This window comes from Oncorhynchus mykiss, chromosome 16 (genome assembly GCF_057628025.1).
Source record: "Oncorhynchus mykiss isolate SJ-2025 chromosome 16, ASM5762802v1, whole genome shotgun sequence".
Lineage (NCBI taxonomy): Eukaryota > Metazoa > Chordata > Actinopteri > Salmoniformes > Salmonidae > Oncorhynchus > Oncorhynchus mykiss.
Window position 1 is genome coordinate 44,025,377 of NC_143037.1, and position 12,124 is coordinate 44,037,500.

General features: G+C 45.4%; 1 protein-coding gene across 24 annotated transcripts in view; it reads left to right on the top strand.

Moving 5' to 3' along the window:
- LOC110491992 (retinoic acid receptor gamma-A) overlaps positions 1 to 12,124 on the top strand; it is a 76,337-nt gene that overhangs the window by 17,580 nt on the left and 46,633 nt on the right. The window lies entirely within an intron of this gene.

The window sequence follows — 12,124 nt, forward strand, 5'->3', positions numbered from 1 at the left end:
GAAAACAATGAAACAGAGAAAGGAGCAGTTCCATAACATTGCGTTGATCGTTTGTTGCTGTTTTGGGGTTTTATGATGGCTGCTGTAGATGATTAGGTGGTGACACAGTCAGAGAGTCCGTAAAGTCAAACCGGCTTCCTTCCCACAAGTCTCAAATAAGAGAGGTGATGTCATCAAATATTGGAAAATGCTCATAAGAGGCTGTGTCTGCTGCCATTCTAAATGCAGGTATATATGTGGCCACAGGGGGTGCTGTTGTATATCGGCGGAGACTGAAAGGGAAAAAAAGGGAGGAGAGAAGAGAAAGAGACATTTGTTAGTGATTTATAGCTTTTCTCTGCAGTGGAACACCTTGAACAATTTGAAATGGTGACGGCACAATATAAAGACGTCCATTTAAAACCACTCAAATGTGCCTATGGCGTTTCTACGGGTTATAGCTTTTAACATCAACACAAAACATATAAGTAAAGAAGTAAACATTGCCCTCAAAAGGTTTCAAAAGCATAAAGACATTTCAAATGTTGTATTAAACAGTGTTTAACCATGTGCACATAGTTGTAGTATGCATACTAGGGGAAACTAAGTAAACCGATAAATATTGGTTGTATTTGCAATGTTTGTGCAACGGATCACAAATCTTGCTACTGTAATTCCACATTGCGAACATTTCGCCTAACAGATATGGGAGTTTATCAAAGTTTTATTTGTTTTCAAATTCTATGTGGGTCTGTGTGTTCTGTTGGAAATATGTATCTCTAATATGTACATACCTTTGGCAAGTGCAGCTCAGTTTCCACCACATTTTGTGGGCAGTAGGGACATAGACTTCCTTTCTTCTCTCTCTTTCTTCTCTTCTCTCTAGCCAGGTCTGCCTTCGGCGGCCATTCTCAATAGCAAGGCTATGTTCACAGAGTCTGTACATAGTCAAAGATGTCCTTCATTTTGGGTCAGTCACGGTGGTCAGGTATTCTGCTACTGTGTACTCTCTGTTTAGGGCCAGATAGTATTTCAGTTTGCTCAGTTTTTTGGTTGATTCTTTCCAGTGTGCCAAATAGCTATCTTTTTGTTTTCTCATCATTTGGTTGGATCTAATTGTGTTGCTCTCCTGGGGCTCTGTTGGGTCTGTTGGTGAACAGAGCTCCAGAACCAGCTGGCTGAATCGGACTGTTTTGTAGGTTAATCTCTCTATAGGTTAGGGCTTTATTTCTAAAAAATAAAAAACGGAAAAGTGGTGCGTGCATATGTATTCACCCCCTTTTCCTATGAAGCCCCTAAATAAGATCTGGTGCAACCAATTACCTTCAGAAGTCACATAATTAGTTAAATAAAGTCCATCTGTGTGCACGCTAAGTGTCACATAATCTGTCACATGATCTCAGTATATGTATATATACTGTTCTGAAAGGCCCCAGAGTCTGCAACACCACTAAGCAAGGGGCACCACCAAGCAAGCGGCACTATGACGGAGCTCTCTAAACAGGTCAGGGACAAAGTTGTGGAGAAGTACTGAACAGGGTTGGGTTATAAAAAAACATCAGAAACTTTGAACATCCCACGGAGCACCATTAAAGAAAAAAAGCAAACACGCTTGGTGTTCGCCAAAAATCATGTGGGAGACTAACCAAACATATGGAAGAAGATACTCTGGTCAGATGAAACTAAAATGTAGCTTTCTGGCCATCAAGGAAAAAGCTATGTCTGGTGCAAACCCAACACCTCTCATCCCCCTGAGAACACCATCCCCACAGTGAAGCATGGTGGTGGTGCATCATGCTGTGGGGATGTTTTTCATCGGCAGGGACTGGGACACTGGTCAGAATTGAAGGAACGATGGATGGTGCTAAATACAAAATCATTCTTGAGGGAAACCTGTTTCAGTCTTCCAGAGATTTGAGACTGGGACAGAGATTCACCTTCCAGCAGGACAATGACCCTAGGCATACTGCTAAAGCAACACTCGAGTGGTTTAAGGGGAAACATTTAAATGTCTTGGAATGGCCTAATCAAAGCCCAGACCTCAATCCAATTGAGAATCTCTGGTATGACTTAAAGACTGCTGTACACCAGTGGAACCCATCCAACTTGAAGGAGCTGGAGAAGTTTTGCCTTGAAGAATGGGAAAAAAATCCCAGTGGCTAGATGTGCCAAGATTATAGAGACATACCCCAAGATACTTGCAGCTGTAATTGCTGCAAAAGGTGGTTCTACAAAGTATTGACTTTGAGGAGGTGAATAGTTATGCACACTCAAGTTTTCTGTTTTTTATTTTATTTCTTTTTTTGTTTCACAATAAAAAAATATATTTTGCATCTTCAAAGTGGTAGGCATGTTGTGTAAATCAATTGATACAAACCCCTAATTTTTTTTATTTTAATTCCAGGTTGTAAGGCAACAAAATAGGAAATCTGCCAAGGGGGTGAATACTTTCGCAAGCCACTGTAAAATACATATTTTCCAGGATGTTGAAAATGTGTCTTCCGGATGTAGAAAAGGCGTCGGCTCATGCTTACTGGTGTGTAGCCTGCCATGTCGGCCACAATGGAATTGTATGAATGCCCATCCATGTGGTAGGCCTACCATTTGTAAAACAGGCAGTTGCATTGCCTTTATTAGTCCTGATTCCTGTGACTAATCCATTTGGCTATATAAGCTCTGAATATCAGCTACCAAACTTTATCAGGAGTTGCCGTGAGCCTATTTACACAGTGGGAATTGCTGAAGTATTTTATTTTTCACTATGATCAAACTTGTCAAAAATGGATGGATACAAACTTCATGACAATGGGGTGAAACTCCTGGACAACAGTTGTGATTGTTCATTCCGTAGCGTCCATTTTTACTTTGACCTGTTTTATTTGATTGAGCGCCATTTAGGTTAGACTATTTGATCGGAGAAACCGGCATGATGTAAAAAAAAGTGTCTTTCTCGTTACATTGTAGGCTACAGAAAAGGCCACATACTCTTTCTACCATATCCTGTATCTGCTACATGATTTATGTTTGATCATTTTTGGAGGGAACGGAACGCTGGTGGAGCGCCACAGCGATGCGCCTCTTCAACAGCACCCTAGAGAGGCGCGCTGGGAATGAAAAAGCAAAATCATTTGCGCCCCTTCCTTTGACAAAGTGGCCACTGTTTATCAAAGGGCGGTATCACCTCTCACCTAATCAGCGCTCACCTAAAAAGCCAATTTGCCACTGGTTGAGAGAAATTGTCATTGATTTTAGGTAGAATTATAGGTGGTTTTATGTGTTGTTGTTGGATTTGCGTCTTGGTCTGTTTAGCTCAGAAAATGCCACCCTTGTCAATCCTCTGCCTAATCCTGCCTAATGAGTGGGCCGGCCGTGAGGACATGAAAGAACTGGACATTTTCAGCTTCCAGGAAGTGTACTGTATGCAGATTCTTGCGACATGGGGGCGTGCATTATCATGCTGAAACATGAGGTGATGGCGGCGGATGAATGGCACGACAATGGGCCTCAGAATCTCCTCACGGTATCTCTGTGCATTCAAATTGCCACCGATAAAATGCAATTGTGTTCATTGTCCGTAGCTTATGTCCGCCCATACCATAACCCCACCGCCACCATGGGGCACTCTGTTCAAAGTGTTGACCTCAGCAAACCACTCGCCCACACGACGCCATCTGCTCGGTACAATTGAAACCAGGATTCATCCGTTAAGAGCACACTTCTCCAGTGTGCCAGTGGCCATCGAAGGTGAGCATTTGCCCGCTGACGTAGGTTAAGACCCCGAACTGCAGTCAGGTCAAGACCCTGGTGAGGATGACGAGCATGCAGATAAGCTTCCCTGAGATGGTTTCTGACAGTTTGTGCTGAAATTCTTCGGTTTTGCAAACCCACAGTTTCATCAGCTGTCCAGGTGGCTGGTCTCAGACCATCCCGATAGTGAAGAAGCCGGATGTGGAGGTCCTGGGCTGGCATGGTTACAAGTGGTCTGTGGTTGTGAGGCCGGTTGGACGTACAGCAAAATTCTCTAAAACGACATTGGAGGCAGCTTATGGTAGAGAAATTAACATGACATTCTCTGGCAACAGCTCTGGTGGACATTCCTGCAGTCAGCATGCCAACTGCACACTCCCTCAAAACGTGAGACATCTGTGGCATTGTGTTGTGCGACAAAACTGCACATTTGGCCTTTTATTGTCCCCAGTACAAGGTTCATCTGTGTAATGATCAGGTTGTTTAATCAGTTTCTTAATATGCCACACCTGTCAAGTGGATGGATTATCTTGGCCAAGGAGAAATGCTCACTAACAGGGATCGAAACGAATTGTAGAGAAATAAGGTTTTGTGCGTATAGAACATTTCTGCGATCTTTACATGTTGCATTTATATTTTTGTGCAGTGTATATACAGTACCAGTAAAAGTATGGACACACCTACTCATTCAATTTTTTATTTTATTTTTTATTTTTGACTATTTTCTATATTGTAGAATAATAGTGAAGACATCAAAACTATGAAATAACACATATCGAATCATGTAGTAACCAAGAAAGTGTTATATTATAAAAATATGTTTGATATTTGATATTCTTCAAAGTAGCCTCCCTTTGCCTTGATGACAGCTTTGCACACTCTTGGCTATCTCTCAACCAGTTTCATGAGGTAGTCACTGGAATGCATTTCAATTAACAGGTCTGCCTTGTTAAAAGTTCATTTGTGGAATTTCTTTCCTTAATGTGTTTGAGCCAATCAGTTGTGTTGTGACAAGGTAGGGGTGGTATACAGAAGATAGCCCTTTTTGGTAACAGACCAAGTCCATATTATGGCAAGAACAGCTCAAATAAGCAAAGAGAAATGACAGTCCATCATTACTTTAAGACATTAAGGTCAGCCAGTATGGAACATTTCAAGAACTTTGAACATTTCTTTAAGCGCAGTCGCGAAAACCATCAAGCGCTATGATGAAACTGGCCCTCATGAGGACCGCCACAGGAAAGGAAGACCCAGAGAAATCTGTCCTTTGGTCTGATGAGTCCAAATTGGAGATTTTTGGTTCCAACCGCCGTGTCTTTGTGCGACGCAGAGTAGGTGATCAGATGATCTCTTCATGTGTAGCATGGAGGAGGTGTGATGGTGTGGGGGTGCTTTGCTGGTGACACTGTCTGTGATTTTTGTTTTATTCGAGGCACACTTAACCAGCATGGCTACCACAGCGTTCTGCAGCGATACGCCATCCCATCTGGTTTGGGGTTAGTGGGGCTATCATTTGTTTTTCAACAGGACAATGGCCCAACACACCTCCAGGCTGTGTAAGGGCTATTTGACCAAGAAGCAGAGTGAAGGATCCAATGACCTGGCCTCCACAATCACTCAACCCAATTGATATGGTTTGGGATGAGTTGGACCGCAAAGTGAAGGAAAAGCAGCCAACAAGTGCTCAGTACATGTGGGAATCAAGACTGTTGGAAAAGCATTCCAGGTGAAGCTGGTTGAGAGAATGCCAAGAGTGTGCAAAGCTGTCATCAAGGCAAAGGGTGGCCACTTTGAAGATTCTAAAATATAAAATATATTTTGATTTGTTAAACACTGTTTTGGTTACTACGTGATTCCACATGTATTATTTTATAATTTGGATGTCTTCACTATTATTCTGCAATGTAGAAAATAGTTTAAAAAATAAAGAAAAACACTTGAATGAGTAGGTGTGTCCAAACTTTTGACTGGTACTGTATATATTTTTGCAGAATTCTGCATGCAGAGTCTCAGTTGGGTGTTTGTCCGTTTTTGTGATATTTGGGTTGGTGAGTTGACCCCAGGCCTCTCAACCATAGAGAGCAATGGGTTCTATAAAAGTGATTTAAGTATTTTAGCCATATCCTAATTGGGATGTCGAGTTTTATGTTCCTTTCGATGGCATAGAAATACCTTATTGCCTTGTCACTTATATCATTCACAGCCTTGTGGAAGCTCTCTCTCTCTCCCTCCCCTCAGCCCAGCATGCCTGAGCACCTCTCCAGCCTTTCAGATGTCAATCACTACCTCCCCCTCCTGCTGCCCACTTAATCCTTAAGGTATTTACAGGGAACCAGAGAGAGAGGAGAGAGAGAGAGAGAATCAAAAAAGTAGGAGAGTAGAAAGAGAGCACCCGGGGGTAATGTCCTGGTGCGGTGGAATCCAAGAACACACCCTGCTAGGAAAACACACACACACACACACACACACACACACACACACACACACACACACACACACACCTCTCTGTCTCTCCTTCATGTAAAAATGTGAAACACCCCTCTCATGCACTCACTCACACTGAATAAAATCTCCTTCATTTATGAATGCATTTTTCATGGTATCAAGGGCAACACGTTCAATTGTTGTTCATATATGCATGGACCTTAGACGGTTGTCAGGATGTTATTGTACACGAGAATCTGTTCTCATTAATTGACCTTGTTTAATAAATTCAATAAATGGGGTGGGGGATACGCAAATGGGGTGGGGGATACGCAAATGACCAGATTAACAAGGCAAAACTAGGCATAGTATCTTGACCGTGTGGTTGAGGGGTTGTAAGGTACATATCTGTGTTGCGGCTTAACTGCGACGGGTTCAAAGGTTAAGTCAGGATCACAGAGTCACAATTAGCTCTAACCCGTGTTTAAACATGGAGATTGGCATTCCTCATTCTTCTCCCCCTCTTCCACAGCCCAGACAGCCAGACATGTTACAAGTTGTTTCACTGACAGCTTTTCTCATACCGTCCTTTTCAAACGTTCGCTTCCGTGGAAAACAAAGGCAGGCGCTCACTTAAACGTTCCAACATTCCCCGGGCACTGTTTTTCCTTTTCTTCTCCCCGAATCCATGCAACTTATTATGTGACTTATTCAGCAAATTTTTACTCCTTAACTTATTTAGGCCTGCCATTACAAAGGGGGGTTGAATACTTCCTCACAATATTTTCCTGTCTCACAGTTCCATGGTTCATTGCCGTGTGAAAGGTGGCCAGGGACACACGCGGTCCCATCCCACCTTTCTTTGTTTTGGTGTGCTGTGTGTGAGAGGATGGGGGAGGGGGGAGGGAGACAGAGAGAGGGAGGAGGGGAGGGAGAGAGAGAGAGAGAGAGAGAGAGGGAGGAGGGAGAGGGAGACAGAGAGAGAGAGGGAGGAGGGGGAGGGAGACAGAGAGAGAGGGAGGGGGAGGGAGACAGAGAGGGAGGAGGGAGAGGGAGACAGAGGGAGGAGGGGGAGGGAGACAGAGAGAGAGGGGGAGGGAGACAGAGAGAGAGAGAGGGAGGAGGGGGAGGGAGACAGAGAGAGAGAGAGGGGAGGGAGACAGAGAGAGAGAGAGGGAGGAGGGGGAGGGAGACAGAGAGAGGGAGGAGGGGGAGGGAGACAGAGAGAGGGAGGGAGGGAGGGAGGAGTGAGAGGGAGACAGAGAGAGGGAGGAGGGGGAGGGAGACAGAGAGAGAGAGGGAGGAGGGAGAGGGAGACAGAGAGAGAGAGGGAGGAGGAGGAGGGAGACAGAGAGAGAGAGGGAGGGGGAGGGAGACAGAGAGAGAGAGAGAGGGAGGGGGAGGGAGACAGAGAGAGAGAGGAGGGGGAGGGAGACAGAGAGAGAGAGGGAAGAGGGGGAGGGAGACAGAGGGAGGAGGGGGAGGGAGACAGAGAGAGAGAGAGAGGGAGGAGGGAGAGGGAGACAGAGAGGGAGGAGGGGGAGGGAGACAGAGAGGGAGGGGGAGGGAGACAGAGAGAGAGAGGGAGGAGGGAGAGGGAGACAGAGAGAGAGAGGGAGGAGGGGGAGGGAGACAGAGAGAGACAGAGGGAGAGGGGGAGGGAGACAGAGAGGGAGGAGGGGGAGGGAGACAGAGAGAGAGAGAGGGAGGAGGGGGAGACAGACAGAGAGAGGGGGGAGGGAGGAGGGGAATATAGAGAGGATGGAGGGAGGAGGGAGATATGGAGGGAGGAGGGGGAGGGAGACAGACAGATAGAGGATGGGAGGGAGGAGGGGGAGGGAGACAGACAGATAGAGGATGGAGGGAGGAGGGGGAGGGAGACAGATAGAGAGAGGATGGAGGGGGAGGGAGGGAGACAGACAGAGAGAGGATGGGAGGGAGACAGACAGATAGAGGATGGAGGGAGGAGGGGGAGGGAGACAGATAGAGAGAGGATGGAGGGGGAGGGAGGGAGACAGACAGACAGAGAGAGGATGGGAGGGAGGAGGGGGAGGGAGACAGACAGACAGAGAGAGGATGGGAGGGAGGAGGGGGAGGGAGACAGACAGACAGAGAGAGGATGGGAGGGAGGAGGGGGAGGGAGACAGACAGACAGAGAGAGGATGGGAGGGAGGAGGGGGAGGTTGACAGATAGAGAGAGGATGGAGGGGGAGGGAGACAGACAGACAGAGAGAGGATGGGAGGGAGGAGGGGGAGGGAGACAGACAGACAGAGAGAGGATGGGAGGGAGGAGGGGGAGGGAGACAGACAGACAGAGAGAGGATGGGAGGGAGGAGGGGGAGGGAGACAGACAGACAGAGAGAGGATGGGAGGGAGGAGGGGGAGGGAGACAGACAGAGGATGGGAGGGAGGAGGGGGAGGTTGACAGATAGAGAGAGATTAAGTGTGGTGGTGAAGTAACAGGTCTTGTGGAGGCTGACGTGTGTCTGTGTGCAGTAGGCCCTTTCCCTACGTACTGTATGTCCGTGTGTATGCAAAACTCCATGAGAGAATTTGAGGGCTGTCTACACTACCACGCTATCACGCTACTCCACACACAAACACACACACACAGAGAGAGAGAGCAAGAGTAGCTCTGAGCCTGTTATCAGTTGATCCTTGACATTACAGGAGCCCTTCAAACAAACAGTTGGAAGCCGATTACCGCAATTTACTGTGTGATAACATCTGAACTGAGCCCTGAAACACTTCTGTAAGCACAGGGATGTTTTGAAAAGCTAGTCCACACGAATGGAGGATGGAGAGAACCACCTCCTAAAGGTAGAGGCCTTTTCTTTGGCGGCAAAGAGTCGAGCGGGCTCAATTTTTCACCCCTTTTCTCTCCGTTTCTGTCTCTCTTTCTCTTTCTCTCTCTCTCTCTCTCTCTCTCTTTCTCTCTTTCCCTCTCGCTCTCTCTCTCGCTCTCTCTCTTTCTCTCCATCTCTCTCTCTCTCCCTCTCTCTCTTTCTCTCCGTCTCTTTCTCTCCCTTTCTCCCTCTCTCTCTTTCTCTCCATCTCTTTCTCTCCCTTTCTCCCTCTCTCTTTCTCTCTCTCGCTTTCTCTCTTTCCCTCTCTCTCTCTTTTTCTCTCTCTGTCTCTCTCTTTCTCTCTTTCCCTCTCTCTCTCTCTCTCGCTCTCTCTCTCTTTCTCTCCATCTCTCTCCCTCTCCCTCCATCTCTCTCCCTCTCCCTCTCTCTTTCGCTCTCTCTCTCTCGCTCTCTTTCTCTCCATCTCTTTCTCTCTCTCTCTCTCTTTCTCTGTCTTTTTTTCTCTCTCGCTTTCTCTCTTTCCCTCTCTCTCTCTCTCTCTCTCTTCTCTTTCTCTTTCTCTCCATCTCTTTCTCTCTCACTCTCTGTCTTTCTCTCTGTCTCTCTCTCCATTTTCTCTCTCTCTCTCTCTCTCTCTCTCTCTCTCTCTCTCTCTCTCTCTCTCTGTCTGTGTCTCTCTCTCTCTCTCTCTCTCTGTCTGTGTCTCTCTCTCTCTGTCTCTACGGTGGACACATTTGGAGCTGGTGGAAACTGTGGACAGTCCAAGGTGTATGTTCTTTGATGTGGTGTGTGTAATAATGAGCATTGTATTAATAGAAAGGCATGAGCTGCTTGTTCTGACTTGTCGGACTCCGAGACCCCCCCTCTACTCTTTACTGCCTCAGAAGGAACAGGGTGGCACATGCCCACAATCATGCACACACACATGCATGTACAGACACATGGACATACGCACGCACACACACACACACACACACACACACACACACACACACACACACACACACACACACACACACACACACACACACACACACACATTAGACCACTAAGTCAAGTAGACTGTGAAAAGGACTTATGTAAGTGTTTCAGGAAAATTGATTTTAATGCAGTGACATCATTAAAAACAACCTTATCATAACATTCTTAAACACACACACACACATACACACACACACACACACACACACAAAGTAGAGGGAACAGAACAGCCAGGTCACCTGTGATACAAGTCAGCATTTGACGTCCATCCACGCCTGAGGACTTTGTGAGATTATGTGTAAAGCAGCCACTAGGGGCAACAGTTTCGCTAGGGTGTTGTGGAAGGGGATGGTGGATGGGCGTAAGAATCTACCTCTGATTTAAAGGTTGCACGTTCGAATCCAGCCTATCTCAAATCTTAATCCTTACCTTAACCATTCAGAGTTAATGCCATAACTTAACCTTAAAACTTCAACATTTGGAACAACTTTGAAATTTGACGTTTGAGAAACATGGATGAACTAATAACATGGATGAACTAGTCTAATTCTGACATGAGACTGAGAACTGGTTGGAACAGAGAGAGCACAAACAGCACATTGTACCGAATTATTTAGCTGATAAATATACAGTTGAAGTGTTGAGTTTCAGCCTAGCCCCCAACTGATGGAGGTGTGTGTGTGTGTGTGTGTGTGTGTGTGTGTGTGTGTGCCTGTGTGAGAGAGAGGGGAGGGAGTGAGCGATGTATGGAGAATGGAGCTAAGACTACTCAATACTCAATTCCTTCTAGGCACAGACAACAACCTCCCATTTCCCCTATTGTTTTCTTTCTGTCCTCTGAAACCAGCGCTGAACTGAGGTCAGCTCTGCCGTCAAAACCAGTTGTTGTGAAATGGCCAGACCTGTGTTCAGATACTATTGGAAGTGATTTAAAATACCTTATTTTTTATTTGTTTATTTTATTTAACCTTTATTTAACTAGGCAAGTCAGTTGAGAAACAAATTCTTATTTACACCGGCCAAACCCGGAAGACGCTGGGCCAATTGTGTGCCGCCCTATGAGACTCCCAATCACGGCCGGTTGTGATACAGCCAGGATCCGAACCAGGGTGCCTGGGTTTGATCGAGCTCGTCTGGTTCCATGCAATGGAACCAATGGAATAGTCCTAAAAGTGCAAACCCCGCACATTTGTCACTCCAGTCAAGGCAGACGAGAGCAAACGCTTCAAGTATTTGAACCCAGGACTTCCTTCAAGACAGACATACTGGAATGCAGTACCTCGATTTAGGAGTTGGTTAAACGGCTGTAACCAATCCGTCTCTCTCCTCTGTCAATACTACACGTCACTCCGTTAACTCCGGGTGATTAATAGGACATGCTAAATGAACCGTGGTTCCTCCTACAAAATGTAAGATCTTAATTTGAGACAGTTTGCCAGAGCAGGAAAATAATCCTGCGTCAACAGGAAATGTGGATTATTGTGTGGATTATAAAAAATTGACATTTTCGGTAGGGGTTGATACATTATTTGTAAGGGAAAATCAAGTCTGACATTTTACTGTGGAAATTTTGAACTTCAGAAGCCTTATTAAACCTCAAATATGCTGCAGGTTTAAAATGTCCTGCATTGCACGAAGGTTCTCATGCAACAGGGTGATCAAATTAAGGTCCTACATCTGGTTGTTGTGAGAGTACCAAATCAAATCAAATCAAATTTTATTTGTCACATACACATGGTTAGCAGATGTTAATGCGAGTGTAGCGAAATGCTTGTGCTTCTAGTTCCGACAATGCAGTAATAACAAGTAATCTAACTAACAATTCCAAAACTACTGTCTTGTACACAGTGTAAGGGGATAAAGAATATGTACATAAGGATATATGAATGAGTGATGGTACAGAGCAGCATAGGCAAGATACAGTAGATGGTATCGGGTACAGTATGTACAAATGAGATGAGTATGTAAACAAAGTGGCATAGTATAGTATAAAGTGGCTAGTGATACATGTATTACATAAGGATACCGTCGATGATATAGAGTACAGTATATACGTATGCATATGAGATGAATAATGTAGGGTAAGTAACATTTATATAAGGTAGCATTGTTTAAAGTGGCTAGTGATATATTTACATCATTTCCCATCAATTCCCATTATTAAAGTGGCTGGAGTTGAGTCCAAA